The sequence below is a fragment of the Pseudopipra pipra genome, chromosome 2 (assembly GCF_036250125.1).
Source record: "Pseudopipra pipra isolate bDixPip1 chromosome 2, bDixPip1.hap1, whole genome shotgun sequence".
NCBI lineage: Eukaryota > Metazoa > Chordata > Aves > Passeriformes > Pipridae > Pseudopipra > Pseudopipra pipra.
Genome location: NC_087550.1, coordinates 78,577,801 through 78,594,741, shown reverse-complemented (window position 1 = coordinate 78,594,741; position 16,941 = coordinate 78,577,801). Strand labels below are relative to the sequence as shown.

The window sequence follows — 16,941 nt, the reverse complement described above, 5'->3', positions numbered from 1 at the left end:
TAGATAAATTTTATGGTTCAAATGAAAGATAAATAGATGATTTAAATCACTACTGAAAACTAAACACATTCTCCTAAACACACTAGTGTAGCGTTTAGGATAAAACCCTACATTAAAACTGCTATTGTAATTTTGCTGTAGAAATCCATTTCTATCAGTTGATAAATCTCAAAGATTAATTTGCAATTAAATATAGTGTTAATAATCAAATTTACTGAAATACGAAGAAATTCCTTAATTATCCAAAATCACTAAGCTTGTGAGATACGTAATTTGTATGATGTCTTCAGTTAGAGAGCTGAAATTCTTTATATGCTTCAAACTTTATTGCACATAGCCCTTATTTTCTCCCAACTCTTAAAACAGCCTGTAAGAATGCTGTTTTGCAGAGATGATTATCCAGAAATAAAGTACAGAAGTAGCAGGTGTTGGAAGAGAATCCATTTACCTAACGAGAGGCATGGAAGCTCTTCCTCCCTCCTGCCTCTCCAAGAAATACCACCTGGAATATTTCTGCCTGAAAAAAGTGATGTTTCTGCAGAAATCAAGAGAAGGCTGTACAGAGGCAACCTACACCAACTTTTCAAGTACTTATGGAATGTCACCAAATCATGGCTATGGTACCAACTGCAAGTTTGAATTGACCAGTTCAGGTTAACATTTCATGGGAAATATGAGCAATCCCTGGCAGTTGTGCAAGCAGCCCAGTTGCACACAGCAACTCATATGTAGAATGAATGGTTCACACCAGAAAGGACCTGAAGTCCTAACTATGTTAAAATAGACTCTAAATACAGACTAGACTACTTACTAGCCTTGCAATAATTTTGATAAGCTCTACAGGCTGCTAAGAGATTACTGAAATAGAGCTCATTTTGCTCAGTCAGTCTACCACAGTACTGTAAAACTACCAACACAGTTAATCTTTGCAGTAAGGGACAATAGGGGCAGAAAAATAAAAGTGTAAAGAAAAATGCCACATGAACACTATATGTTGGTAACTCAAAAGCTCTAATTCTCCCCTCCTCCCAGAAAGATATCCTCAGATCACTTCCAGCATGCTTAGGAAAACCACACTATTCTCAGCCCATGCAATGTAGCAAGGTCAACAGGAGCATCCCATGGACAACAGAAAAACTGTTCCTACCCTTCAGTTATCAGCTGTGTTCAAGGCCAAACCCTGCAGTTTCACCACTCACATTATCTCCTGGGTTTGCTCTGACTGATCCTGGGTTTCATGCCCATACAGTTTTTCCTATTTCATTGCCTCAGAAAGTTCAGCCTCTAAGTCAATTACACCTCTTTTTTCACTGAGTCAATTTTCAGTGGAACTTCCAGAGAAACCATTGAGGTTTTTACTAAACAAAGCACGCACACAGTCCTAAACCTGACATTTTCACCTCTCTTGCAACAAAGTGTGAGTCTTGAAATTACTAGGACCAGTTAGTAGTCAGGGAATACTATGTGTACAGTTTAGGAGGCTTAGGGCTTGGTTCTTATCTGTCTGAAGTGCTTCAGATAGGGAAATGGACAAACAATTACTTATGAAGTCATTCGATATTTTAAGTTAAGAAAAGAAAATGGGATTTTTTAAAATGGAAGACAACGTAATGAAAAAAAAAAATGTATGGGTATGATTATTCAATCCTTTTAAAGTCTTTTTCCCCCCAATCAGTAAAGTCTAAGCATAAGAATCAGAAGAGCAGCCAAATGCAGTATTGCTTTAAGGGAAATAAATAGTATGTTACCACAGCCCTCAGCTAGCAAAGTGACCCTGACTTTTTGCATGTTCTGCAAAAATAAGATACCCTTTAGGCAGTGTTCTTAACAGATTCATTCAGCAAGGGGCTTTCAAAGTTGTATTCATCTAATAAAAAAAAAATTAGTGGCTGTCTCAGTAACTCAGTACTGCCAGTAAGCAGAGAACCTCTGTTAATGGATATAAGGCATGGTGGCACCTTACTGAACTCTTGTAGTAAAGTCAGGCTTGCTTGAAGGGTTTTAGAATGATTTGAAGTATATAAAATGAACACCTTATTAAAGACAGTTTTTAAAAACAAGAGTGACACTTTAAAGCTTTCATATTCTAACATGCTTCTAACGTCTTACAGAACAGAATTCATGCTCAACTAACAGTTTTGGTATTTTACTCCCCTTTCTTGTCTCTAGCATACCCAAGAAATTCTAAGATACGCTTCTGCTATCATCCTTCAGCTCAAAAAACAGACACATTAACCAAAATAGGTCATCATGCCTTACTAACACAGATAAAATGACTAAGCATATGGTAACAAAAGGGTCATTAATCACAAACTGCTTTAGATCAGTATAAAAATAACGAGTAATTACACTCCAAGAAAAAAAATACATTTAATATTTTAAATATCATGGAAGATAGCAGAGAAAAATCATTAAAGTTCAGAAGAATAGGAACTGACAGGTCTACCGTTGGTGGTCCAGTAACTAGGTTACAAGTGATCTTGCTGGAAAGCCAGCTGCCATGAAGACAAACCCCTACACAGGGAGTCCTCCAGAAGTGCTCTGTTCCACAGGTAACAACTCTCTGTACCAGAACTGGACAATGCAAAGCAGAACAAAAGTTTCCCAGGGAACTGAGGAGACTGCCACAGCTGAGCAGCAAGGGAATAAACTGTCTGCAGAATTATGAAGTGTAGGAACATGTAAGGGATGTGGTCTGCAAACTGAGTGGGAAGTTTAAAGATTTAGGAAGAACTAGAGTAGTTTTACACAGGCCAGTTTGCCAGCAGGAAAAATCCCCAACAGTAAGATCATAAACTAGGAAGTGGATTTTTCTTTTCCTTTTAATGGAAGCAGTGGTATTTAAGACATCTGAAATAAGTCTGAACAAAAACTTGAGTCCTTATAGGGAGCACCCTTGAGTCAGACTATGAATACAGAAAAGACCATTGCCAAGATTCTTACTAACACTGGCTCAAGCCTGTAGTTACCTCACACTTCTCCTTTAGTCAGTCACTGAAAATACAGTTCTGCAGGCAATGAAAACAACAGGAAGCTCATCCTACAAACCACTGAACAAAAATTAAGCAAGTAGCATCAAGGGTAATTATCAGTCAGAATGTAAGGACCTGTCCTATACAAAGTAAAAGGTGTTTACTGATCAAAGTGTCTAAATGTTAAATGACAGAAAAATATATTGACTTTTAAAATCCATGGGAAAATAAATGAGATTATTTCTCTTAGTGGAAAAAATGACTGAATAAAATAAATAACTAAATAAATCAGGGGCATTAATAGTCAGATTCTCTTAATAATTGATAATTGTCTCAAAAAACAGTGCATGTTTCTTTCTTTTTATCATATGTACAGAACAAAATGTATGTGGAACTTACATGACAAAGGACAGAATTTTAAATAAATTTAAATTTGAATCTTGCGATGATCACAAAAAAAATTTTTAATTGACTGTTCAACCATAGGGAGAAAAAAAGCCTTTAAAAAAATCCATTAAGATACCTGTCCAAAACCAGGCTTGCCATTTGCAGTCTAAATCATACCAGTCATATACAGGATCTGCTGCAGCATTTAAAGGCTTCATGGCAAAGTTTATTGGGCCATCAAAATGCGAGATGAGCCTCCAAAGATGTGCATTCCTTCCTTACTGCTAAGAAAGCTGTAGGACTCATGGAAAAAGACTATGACTCAAAAGTTACATACTTACACTTTTGTTGAAGATATAAACAAATGGCTAACAAGTTCCAGGACTCTATGCCAGAAACAGTTTGGCTATAAGCTCACGGAAACTTAAAAAAGAAAAAAGTGTGTCCTTCCATCACATTTACCCTATCAATGGAAGTGATGATTATGAATAAATACAGTAGAATGCTGTCAAAGATAGTAACTGCATTAAAAAAAAAGGTTGAGAAATAAAAGCATGCATAGAATTCAAGAAGGAAAAACAAGTAAATATTGAACAAAAAATCAATATAGCCAAGTTTGGAGAACATCAAATAATCCTCACTACCTGAAAACCTGGTAAAAGTAGCATCAGTAACATCCCACCTTCATTAAAGGAATGATTCAGATTGCAGACTCTTAGCCCTTTATTTCTAGAAGAAAAGCCATAGATTCATTTATTTCTAGTAATCAAATACATTTCCCTAATGATCCTTGCAACAGTGACAATATTGTTGGTTTAGGCTGGGGATTTTTTTATAAACTGTTGTTAAAACTAACACAAGAGGAATGGTTCTTCCCAGGACCACCAACTGCAGCACACACGACATGCAGAAACAGAATCACAGAGGCTGGATTTACATCATGTTTTTCTTTTACCCTGAAAGAAAATCAGCCTTATTAATGAATCAGAAAAAAACCCACACATACTGCAAAACACTAAGAATCTGTGCATATGGGAATTTCGTGGAAGGGGAAGAAGGGGAAATAAAGAGTGGACAAAAGAAACTGGCATGAAGAAACGGGTTACTGCTTTTCCCTCTAACATGAGCTAATTGCGTATTGGGTAAGGATAATCCCCCACAACATTCCATGTGTTCAAAGGTCAAGACTTTTGCTTTTCAGCTGTCCCCATCAAATGTTATTCCCTGAAGAAAACACTCTGAAGCTGTCCCATAGCACATACACTCTCAAACTTGAGGGTTAAGGATTCCAGCCCTCCACAGCTTAATATTGCACCAGGCACCACCACAGCCCTCAATGAGGGCAGATGAGCACTGCCAACACTGCATACTAAAGCAAGAAGTACAAACAATAAGCACTGAGATGAGCTTCTAAAGGCTATTCTATCTATTAAAAAATAGCAGGGACACGCTATTCACATGCTCAATTGCATTCATTGTATTCCAAGTACTCATTTCACCTACGCTGTTGTGTGACTTTAATTTAAAAGCAGAGCTCCCCTCTCTTGATGCTTCAATAGCATTGATGGAGGATAAGAGTGGCCCCACCAAAAGCACCTAGCCAAGTGGGACCCCTGTGTCCACTTGCTCAGTTACAGAGGAACCACTCCAGCCACTGCACCATATATTAAAAATCTTTGTTTCTCAAACTGCATATATATATATCTATGTGTATGTATACCTATATACATACATATATATGTGGTAGAGTCCTCAGGCAAGCACCTGGACTGTTGCTTTTCCTCCCTGTAGTCCTCCACAGCATGAACAATTTGATTAAAATTCCTCAACAGGAGAGCACTAAATAAACACTGTAAATTAAACAAAACTATCTTGATGATCTAGTTGCAATTACTTCCAATTGATTTGAGCCTTTATTGTTCCCTCAAGCTTTAAACTTCATAGATAAAAAAGGATCAGGCCTCACTGGAGGAATACCAAAGAAGGAGGTATGAAACTTTCCTTAAGCACATTCAAGAGTAACTAGACTAGCTTGTTCTCATGACAAAATTCCACTTAAAATTAACCTCTAAGTCTAATGAAAAAAATAGGCTATTCCAGGATTTGCCATAAACAAGCGAGCTAATGCTTAGAATAAATTCACTCATTGGTTAACATACATGCATCCAAATGAAAAATTGTTGCAGCATATTTTATTTCACAAAAGTCAGACACTGCCAAAAGACTTTAGGAAACTTTTACCTGGCTGATACAGTACAATCCAGCTCTTGGGCATGTCAACCTTTTTCAAGTTGAGGAAAACTGTCACTTGATTGCAACAGAAAATGCATATGAGTGAAATGGGTTTTCTAACTGCAATTCAAATATTCTATGAGGAAACAAAAGCAGATATTCTTATTCCACTCCTCTGCAGAAAAATCCTGGAGATCCAGATTTCAAAACATCCTCTTAGGTCCTGGTATATATATCATTAGGTTGGTTTTATAATTAATTTTCAGAAATTAATTTCATTAGACTAAATCTCCTTGTAAGAGCCAGGCCTATTATTCTGATTTTTCTGTTCCATATCTCCAAATCCTATTTTCCTTCCCAAGCTGGAGCAGTTCTCAGATCACCTTTTTCTGAAATTCTTTCTTCTCTGAGATTAGCCCAAAACTGTCACAGATACGAGGCTCTAAAAACTTTTAGACACATTTTACATTTTTCTATAGACATTTTTTAGATGTATAGCTATCATTTTCCCTTCATGGCATATATCCAAACTTCAGTTCCAATCCTGGGGTGCTTTTAATGGAAAGAACTTTGTTCAGGTTGGAGGAGGCAATTTGTTTTGATGAAAGCAGGCAGAAACGTACAATACAGACTCTTCTTTGGGATTTTTTCTATTGAATTAAGTTTACACCAGAATTAAAATTTTTTGAGGTTTTTTGAAGGACAGGCATCATCTAACCCTGCAGCTATAAATATCCTCATATCACACTGATCTTGCAGAAAATTTGAATACAAAGATGAAGGGACATACCTAGCGCTCTTTTATTTTCTTTACATGACACGGGAAGGGAAAAATGTAGTTCTGTTACTTACATCCACCTATTGTGGTAAACACTCAAACAGCTCATCATCTCTAGAGCTAACTACTTCAGCTTTAAATAGGTTATTCTTTGTCTGTGTATTAGCTGTTCTCATTATATTTTCTGCTTTAAATATTTTAAATAATAACATAACACACATATTTTCAAACACTACTCTCACTTTTAAGGAAAAGAACTTTGAAAGAAAATTTGATAGATTTATGTACTGCCCAAAGAAATTTCACCAACAGATTTAAGGGAGTCAAACTGACCCTAGTAAATACTGGATTAAGAACAATACTGCCTTCAGTTTTAATGCTTTCACATACATGTCTGAATTTTCTTGAATATGTGGACTCTTGCGTTTGCTATTTTTTTTTTAAAGCAGAGAAAATGAAAAGTCTGTATCTTGGTTCCAGAAAAAGAAAATGCTTCTGAACTCCCTCTTCTCATTGTATGTAGAAAAACATACACACACTCTACTCCATCATAACGATGATCTAATTTTTCAGTCATAGACTTGTAGCATGCTGATATTAGTCCCTGGCTTGCCTCCATCATGTACTTTCTCTTCATTCAGGAAGACAGGAATGGCTTCACTGTGCTGAGTTTTCTCAAGCAGAGAGCTACCATCAAGTGTCATTTTCTTGACCATTGCTTCAAATGACTCTTTAAGCATTATTACAACTAGAAACTGCTCCAACAATTTCTCTAGTGCCTCAATGTGCAGCCACTGCACACAAATTAAGGGAGAAATGTTAATGTTCAGGGTATTTTCTAACGGATAATTTCTTAGTACAGAATTTGAACTAGTCCTTGATTTGCATTTAAAAGTCTGGACAACTGGAGTTAAAAATCATGCAGATATCCTGCTCTTGCATCATCACTCTGGTACTTCATTGGATAAAGGCACACTACTTCATGGCTATAGGAAGCACTTCCAGATAACTTTGGGAAATTGCACTTGGTGTCAATATGGGCAAGGTTTTCGATGAAAACTTCACTTTCTGGACAGGTTTCATTAGTACTACTTCTATATTCTGCCCTTTATGAGCAACTATGTAAAAGTACTCACCTTTGATGACCAACAGAGCTAATAAAAAAATCATTTTCCACCCAACTGATACTCTTTTTCTCAGCCCCTGCTCAACGAAAAGCCGGCTGCCACATGGCTCGTTCCACCACACACTTCCTGTCCTGCCAGCCTTCCCAACCCCTCTCCTGACACTCCTATTTACTCACAGCTAATTAGATGGCACGAGGTTGCACTTGCTTTGAGCAGTACCTGTGTGACTACCCAGCCAACACAGGTGCTAATGCAGCAGCTGGCAGGCAACACAGACGACCTCCAGCAGCAGCTGCAGTGATTTGAGTCTCTCCTCTATCCACCATTATTCTTTAATTAAGTTTCATTGTTTGTCTACCATGGCTGAAGCTGCCCCACAGTTTACAGAGGTACAGAGCAAGCATAGTCGGAAACAAAGACGCAGCACTATCATTCAAGCCTTACTTTAAAAAATATTGAGATAGAAAAACCTGTCCCATAAAGTTACCATCAACAGCTTCTCCTCTCCCACAGACCTATTTAGAAATTATTCTCTTAAGAGGTTCACTTCCAACTCACATGTTTTAGGCAAAGGGATCCTATACTCTTGAAATTGTGACATTTGTGACTTATCTCAAAATTCAAATATTACTAGTAAAAGTAGTGCTGTGAGCAGCACTTAATTAGAATGCCTTTTAAAACCTTTTTTACATTCAAATGGTAGAGTCCCTTGCCCTTCTCTCCACTGCAATACTATCACACCATCTGCTTTGTCCTTGGTTTTTATTATTTATTTATTTGCTATTGAGGCACTTTGAGGGTTATTTACTGCTCGCTTCAGTTTCAATGTTTATTGACTGCACATTTTAGGTATCCTTTCCTTTTTTTCTTAATTTATGTTTCCTTTCATGGTTTCTAGTATTCTTTCTTTCATCATAGTACTGAAAATTATGCTCAACATTTCAAAGGGTACAAAAGGGAAAAAATGGCACTCTTCACCAAAACATTAGACTTACACAGGTTACAATGGCATAACCATAACTGATATTCCCACATGCACATACTGATGCCTCTGTTTAAGAATCACTATTGAATGTTTAATATGTTAAAGGCAAACATAAGGGTTTCAGGTCTTACAAACACAATGCAAACCAAAAATTTTTTTTCAGGAGGAATTTCCACAAGGATAAGATAGGAGCTGAGGTCTTCAAATAAAAGAAGACTGCAAATTAGCCAAAGAGGCTAACCTTACAATTTCACACAAATTAAGTTTAACTTCTATAATGCACTGAGACTATTTGGTACATAAAGTTATATACACTCTTAATTTTCTAAAAGGTACAGCAACTGAATACCACTCTACTCATTCTCCCTTTAATGTTTTTCATACTGTTAAGAGCCTGAATACTAACTACTCCCTGGAAAATAGGAAACTCCTGAGAAAAAAAAACACAACTTCTGCAGATTCTTAGAGACAGCCTTACAGAGAGCTTTACCTCCCTTTTTAGCCTGAATATTTGAGAAAATAACTTCAGGCAGGACAAACTAAACAAATCATACTTCTACTTCAGCTGAAAAAGACACAGCTATTATACACCACAGCAAGAGCTGGCCAGAGGCTTCTCAGTTGTAATCACTGTTATTGCAATCATAAGACTGCAGAGAATTAACAAAATAAAACCAAATCAAATTACATTCACTTTGATGGTAAGATATAAGCAGCAGCAAACTCCAGAATAACTGGAGAAATGAGAGAGATGGATAGAAAAAAAAAAAATCCTTAAACCCTCAAATGACATCGCATCCTCCCTTCTCATAATAATAGAAGACCAGGGTGGCCAGGGAAATGCTCCAAGTCTTTCTGATATCTGCTGTGTTCCCAAAGCCTCTGAATGATGTGAAGCCCTCTTCCAACCGAATAGTGATATCACCACATCCTCTTTTCCTCTTGGAAATTTATTTCCAGTTATTTATTAATGCAAGGGAAAACACCTCCTTTATAAGTAGCATGAAAGTCTGCTCAGCATTCCTGCCTCTCTTTGTGCAAGACTATGCCTTAAACTCACCTCATAATGGAAAAAGGCAACTATGGAAGACATACTTGTCAATTCATATAATTTAATAGTATCCTTCCCCTCCCCTGAACCTTCAGGCCAAAATCAATGCCACACAAACCTGCTGAACAGGAAGCGTAATTATTCTAACATGTGCAACCAAAGCGATAGGGAGTTTCACAGTAAAACTGATAAGGAGAGACATAAAAGACTGACGAGCAGCCTGCCAGTTATCCACTGCTGGGCTGACAAAGGTCCCCTTGGAACACCTTTGGTATTGTTCAGTGGGGAGATGGAGGCTGGGACATGTCCATAAATAACACTCAAAGACTGAAACATCTGCAGCTCAAGTTCTTAATTCAGGCACAGATATAAATTATTTGAAAGAATGTAGCCAACAGAAAAATGCCCAATGCAGAGCAGAAAGAGCCAATTAAATGCGCATAGGTTACTGAGCAGCTAGACTCTTTGTGCCACACTTGCTATTTGAATACACTGACAAATGTCTTCTTGACCTGTGCCTGTGCTGCAGATAACTGAAAATAAGGGTCGTTGGTTAAGGAGATGCAGTTGTCAGAATTGTTAGTGAGGAGAGATCAAACTACTGGTCCTGCAAATAATCAGGTGTGAAAGACACAGAAAGGCCAATAGTGGCCAGCAGAACAAGCAGCCCCAGATCAGAAAAGGAAGCATCCAATGATGCCAACTCTCTTTACTGCTAGGGTTTCCAGTATACAAGTAAGTCTTCTTTTGACCTATAAAAATGTGTATTCTTCCCTGGCATAATTTTGTGCAAGACAATCCAGGTATCCGAGTAGCTTGTCCCTGAGGCAGCAATCCGTTATTCCCTATGTATACAGAACACAGTCCCTGCACTCAAGCCCAGTTGTTTCAAGCAGGGATGGCTTGATATTAGCATCTCTGTTCAGAAAATCACAGCTTTTCCTCAGATAAAATAGCCCATGTGACATCTCCTGCTGCAGAATTTCTATAATACTTTGTGTATTATATACCCAAATACCTTGTGTATTATAGAAATATATGCTTTGGGGACACCTATACCTAAAGGAGGATGGGAAGGTCCCCTTTGGTTGCCCAGCTTAGCCTTTTCACTTGTGTGTTAACATACCCAATAAGGGAGAGAGCTGGAAACAGCACTTTAGAGAGCCTTATAAGACAGCAGAATCACATGTCAAATGCAAGTGTAATAGTTTCTTAACAGACTTCCATTATGGCAAATTCCCTGCAAGGTCCACACCATTACTTTGCCCCCACCCCAAGTCACCATATTTGGAAGGAAACGTGGATGGAAATCATCGTTAACATTGCTAACAATGTTAACATTGTTAACATTATTATCATTTAATAAATCTTGTACCATAGGTCAGCAATCTCCAGCACTGATGCCAAGGTAGCCACAAAATTGATTTTAATGATAAGCAGAGCAGTGCATAGGCAAGGCATTCCCGGTAAGGGAAGCAGCAACAAGGTCTCTCGGAGACACAGCCTCCCACCTCCCACCCTTCAGTGGGCTTTTACCACTACACTCAATTTATAACCTTGGAAAGAAAACATTGTCTGGAAACACTATCCCTACTTTATACTAAAATACCACCCAACCCCCCAGTATTCCTCATGCCTAGTAACAAATGTGTATTGTACAGAAATCTTCTCCTGTAAACCTCAGTATCCAGATCTCCTGACTTGAGAAAGTTCTTTCCTCCATTTTATACAGTGACACAAAACCAGATTTTACTGTACAGACTTAACTGTGTAACACTAAAAGGCACATTACAAAAACCAGTTCCCCTGAGATCAACAGAAAACAGAACTTTAGCACCTTCCTGAACTTCACCAACAAAGCTTCATTTTATTTGAGTACCAGCTAACAGACCCACCATTCTTTTTTTCTTTCAGTCCTTTTCAACAACCAAACATTAGAAACAATTTCCCTCATCTATATTTCCAGAATAAAAAAAAAAAAATGTAGTTGCATACCCTGCTTCTCAAATCCCCCAAAAGGCATATCATATTTTCATTTCTCAAAACATTTAATCAAGTCTACTTCATTACAGACAAGGCCAGAAAGCTCATCATCCTGCAACTGATGACAAACAAGACAGTGCCCACAACTGATAAAGACTGACCTAATTGTCTGACATGCCTACATTTCTGCAGGCCAAATTTACTGACATTTTGCACAAGTTCAAAGCTGACTTGAGCCTGATGACCTTTTATACCTCTGTAATTAGTCTTCTTTGCCTTTCCAACCAGAAAAACAAGATGCCCCTCCACGCTCCCTAATTCAGCAGTCCATCTGTAAACTAGAAACTTCACCATCTACTCAGCCACTCAGAAAAGTACACAAAAAAAAAGAAAGAAAATATGCAAACAGCAACCTTTCAAAGTCATGGAATAGAGCCTGGAGAGGGCCTTTTAAGATAAACATGCCAATCTCTAAAAGAAGAAACAGAAAAAGCAGAACAAGTTGGTGGACCCAAATTCAATAAACAGCATTTTTATCATGCTTTTCTAAAAAAGACAATATAAAATAAGGACACTGGCATAGACAAGCACTATGAAAAAACAGTGGGGGGAAAAATCAAACCAGAAACCAAACTCAGTAAGTTTAGTCCCTATAGTTAACAGTACAGCATGAAATGTACAATGCTAATATATTGATTTGGCACTAGAATTTAACTAAGACTAATAATACAGAGGTTAAGCTGCTGAAAACATCCACTAGAATTTCATTTATGTATATAATCAGGTCTTGCAACACAATCCTACAGTTGCAAAAAATACTTCCTAAATATGAATGTAAGCTTAAGAAGATGTGTTAAGTCAATTCCATTAAAGTTCTGGATTCCAATCCCCACTGTAGTCAGCGAGACACAGATCTGCATTTCCCTAAACGAAGCAGAGGGGAGGGCAAGGTCAGAGCACTGACCTGCACTTCAAATTCCAGTCTCAGGAAAGGGGGATGGACAACCATTAACAACCAGGGAACAGGCAATATTGTTCCCTGCACAGTTTTCCACCTTGCAAAAGCTGAGGGGATACACTCAGCTGGCGATGCGCACGCACGTGATTCTTTAGTCCAGTCTCTTAAGTGTCTCTGCCCAACAACCAACTTGTCATGCAAACACTATGAAAACAATACGGTCCTGTTGACCACCTTCCCCAGCTTCACGCCCTAACAGATCCCAGTTTGGGAGTCACTGCAGCAGTCATTTGAGAAATACGTGCCCAAGAGCAAATCAAAGACAATGCAAGGATATTTCAAACCAGAGAACCATTTCTTTTGCATAGCTCCATCATGAAGCATACATAATCTAAAAAGGTGCCAGAACTGGCAGCCTCATATTCATCAGTGTCAAACTTTTTATATTTTTTTAAAAGAGCTGCTAGTTATCATCATATATGAATTTTTTAGGAAGAAGGTTGGATTTTTCCTTAAGTCAAATTAATCTAAAAATCAGCAGGGAAAATTTACTCAATAGCTCTATAAATTTAGAATTCTCTATGTGAACTTTAATGCAGAAATACATCTCTTAGAACAAGTCTTCCTCTTTTCTTTTTGAAACCATCACATTTAAGTGATGTTTTCACTTAGGTGATTTATCTTTCACAATTTTCTTTCAAAAAGTTTGGTTACAAGTAGCATACTTTAAAATATTGATTACAAAATGACTAATGAATTGTGTCAACCTAGGGGGAAAAAAAAGGAAAAAATCCAATTTAAAGTCCAACCATTAAATAAAAGTCAGGCTTGGATATTACATATTCAATCTCATACCAACTTTTGACATTCTGAAGTTCCATGTTACTGTTTGCTAAACATTCTGCCCACTTCCCTAGTTTGTTAAAAAAATAAGAATGCAGAAGAAAAAGACAATAATTTCATTGACTATACACAACATTGTACAAAAAACAAGCTGAGAAATACAGTTTTCTAACCCCTTCCCATGATGAGGACAAGTTGGCCCTACTGCCAACTATCCCTCCCACAGGTATCCACGGTTCTAGATTTGAACTTAATTCTATAAGGACAAAAGAATTTACACTGTGTTTGGACTGATATAGCCAGATATAAGCCTTTAAAAATAGCCATCATAATGCAGTATATTACATATAACATCTCGTCTTTGTTCCTTGTAAAAGAAAGAAAGAGACTCTACTGAGCAAAACCAAACAGACGAGAATGAAGCTCTAAATTAGCAAGCAAAAACATCAGGTGGAATCCCTGCCCCACACAGTTGTTACCCGTGCTTAGCACGGGACAATTCTGATATTAGGGAAGGCCAGGGCAAAGGGGGAAGACCAGTTCTCACCTGACTTCACTAACACCCCGGTCCCCACTTCATGTGCTCATCAGGGTAACTATGAGCCCCAGGGTGCAACACAGCAAGCACAGCACACACAGCTCCCGCCCTGGTCCTGTCCTGTCAGCCAGCCCCAAGTTTTGAGACCCTGGCAGGTCGGACACGTGAGGCATAGCTAAGAGGATTCTGTACCTTCTTGGTTGAGGGACCATTTTTGAAAGGCTTGGATCCACTAATTAGCTAGATATCTCAATTCTTGCATAAGCATCCATAAGTAGGGTAAGGAGATACCTTAATTCCAAAGAACTTTTGGGGCTTTTCTTAACAGGTCCCCTCCAGAATTTTATTTTGTTGGATTGATTCCAACATCAGCTGCTTGCTGTGAATTGGAAGCAATACATGGAGCAGGAGTCAAAATATTTGAGGGATGCAAATAATAGAACAGCTGAGAGATACCGTTCCTTTAGAGCAATCACCTTTCCACTCTCCAGGGACAAATCGCTTTGAAGGCTGTGACCGAAAAATATAAATTATGTAGCAATGTCATGCCAGCAATCAAGTATTTCCGGTAACTTTAAATAAACTCTACAGAGTTTACGCCTGCTTTAAAAAGCGAGAAAGCAGCCGTATCACAAAAGCTAAGGCCTATCGTACATGAGCTCCTGTTCTGAAAATAAACTGCAGTTTACTTTAAACTTTCCCCAGCAGTTCCCGGCTGGCAAAAGCTGATCATAATGAACAGCAGGCAACACTCGGTTTGAAAGCGGTGAATTCTCCAGCTCGGGCACGGGCGAGGTGGTGGCAGAGGCGTCGAGGGAACAAGGCTGGATCCATCTCTGCGCACCCCTGGGTGTGAAGGCAGAGGGAGGGAGCACCAGGCGGCCGCAGCCGCTACAGCCATTCGGGGAACCCGGGGTGGTGGCACTGGCCGGGGACGAGCAACAGCCAGTCCCGTCCCCGCCGGGCCGCCCTGGACCGAGGCGGGAGGGAGGCGCTCAGCCCTCGCACGCCCCCCTGGAGAGGCACCTCCCCGCCGGCTGCCGGCCTGGGCTAAAACCTTCCTCGGGCCGTCCCTCCAACTCCGCCCGGCACCGCGCGTCCCTCCAGGGCTCCCGCCCCGCCGCCGTGGTCGGGGGCCGGGTCCCTGCTCAGGGTGAAACAAAAGGCAAGGAGCTGCTCATCCGCCCTCGCCGCCGCCCGGACTGCGCCCGGCCGCGGTGGCCCGGGGACGCGGGGAAGGACGGGCGGTCCGGGCGGCGCTCAGCGCGGAGCCTACCCGCGGATTACCCGCGGTAATGGGATTACGCGGGGCCGAGCGGGGTGTCCGCCGGGCTGTCACCGCCCGGGGAGAGGGCGGCGGTGCCGGAGGCGGCGCTCCGGGCCGCCCGCTGCCTCCCGCCCCGGCCGCCCCGCGGGCGGGTCCCGCCGCCCGCCCCGCAGCCCCGGCCGCGGTGCCGCCACCCGCCGCCGCTCCCGCCCGGCCCCATTGTTCGCCGTGCCGCCCTTACCGTGCGCGGGGCTGGGGCTGCGCGGGCTCCCGCTGGCTCTCCTCGCTGCGGCTGGTGCAGGGACAGTCGCGCTTGGCCGCCGGAGGTCCGAGCCATTAAAAGCTCCGCGGGGAGGAGGAGGAGAAGGCGGCGGCAGGAGCGGCGGCGGCGGGGGAAGGAGGACAGCGAGGGGCTCGCAGGAGCAGGGTCGCCATGTCCGGCTGGCAGCGCGGGGAGCCCACCGGGCCGGCGCGGAGGAGAAGGGAGGCAGGCGGCGGAGGGGCTGCTCCTGCTGCCGCCCGCGGACCGGGGGAGCGGGAACTGGACGCTGCTCCTCGCCGCTCTGCCGCGGCTGCACCTCCCTCCCTTAACCCTGCCCCCTCCCGGAGGGGGAGCCGCCGGCGGGAGGAGGCGGCCGAGAGCCCCCTCCAGCGTTCACGGGCAGCGGCGGCCGGTCGGATCCGCGCTGCCGGCGGTGGAGCGAGCGGGACGCCCGCCCCGGCGGTGGTACCTGGGCAGTCCGAAAGGGAGAGGGGCGGAGGGCGCAGCGACCACCGCCCTGCGCTGCTGCTGTGCCGAGGGGGCTCCAGATCCCTTCTCCCCCTCCTCCTCCTCCTCCCGGGGAACCAGAAGGGGCGAGCAGCGCCCAGGTAACCGTAGTGTAAGGGAAGGGTTAAACCTGGCTGCAGCCTCCGGGCAGGGGGAACGAGAAGCCCCGCAGCGTCCCTGCCCCTTCTTGCGGATTTATGGGACCATCCGGCGTAGGCGCTCACCGGGGCACCCTCTAGGAGGGATGTCCCCTGCTACCCGTCCTTGAAGAGGGAATAGGTTCGCCGGCAGCTGCGGGACTGTTAAACTAAGCGGGTCCTTCGGGAGGAACCAGGACACTGCCTCAGGGGGTGTGTGCATTAATGGATACCGCAGCTCTTCTGCTTTAGGAGCGAGGTTTCAGGAGACAGCAGAGAACAGAGCGGTGTTTCATGTGCCGGGAGGCTTTCCTCCATATTCATCATACTCCAAGTGCGTGCCTCAGGTGCCAGAGAAACCAAAGGGCTAGGTGTGTGCGCATACTCTATTCACACTTTCGGTTACTAGATCGTCGTAAACTCTATATTCTTCCTCGTTAGACAACCACATATCATAGCACAGTGAAGTTTAACCAGTAGTAGCAATCTGGGCTCCAGGATCTGTCTCACAACAGTCTCCACTCCAGTACATGAGTAGAAAGGAGCCCACCAGGCAGAGGCCAGGGAGGGGTGTATGCCTTTTTTAGAGACCCTGTATATTCCCTCAGGGAAGATTTGGAGCTACAGCAAAAAGGCTGTCACATCTAGGGCCAGCAGAGTTGTCTGCATACAGCAGTTCCTAAATCACCGCTATATATTAGCATAACTGAGGTGTTAAGGCGTGCATCTCTCTGAGCCTTCTCCAGTCTTTTACCCAGTGTTTTTTCATGAAGAAGACTGGGTGGTGCACGCAAATGAGTGATGCAGAGGAGACCCTTCAGGTCTTTGAAGTTCTTTCAGTGACCCAAGAGGGAGGAGTAAACTAGGTGTGTAAAGTAACCCTTCTCAGCACCTAGCATTTAAAGATTATTTGA

At 41.9% G+C, this 16,941-nt stretch overlaps 1 protein-coding gene across 8 annotated transcripts in view; it reads right to left on the bottom strand.

The window, feature by feature from the left end:
* FARP1 (FERM, ARH/RhoGEF and pleckstrin domain protein 1) overlaps positions 1 to 15,472 on the bottom strand; it is a 205,626-nt gene extending 190,154 nt beyond the window's left edge. For all 8 annotated transcript variants that reach the window (XR_010428419.1, XM_064646056.1, XM_064646063.1 and 5 more), the window contains exon 1: positions 15,363 to 15,472. The gene's annotated coding sequence lies outside the window, so the exon portion shown is untranslated. The remainder of the gene's footprint in view (positions 1 to 15,362) is intronic.
* Positions 15,473 to 16,941: the final 1,469 nt, after the last annotated feature.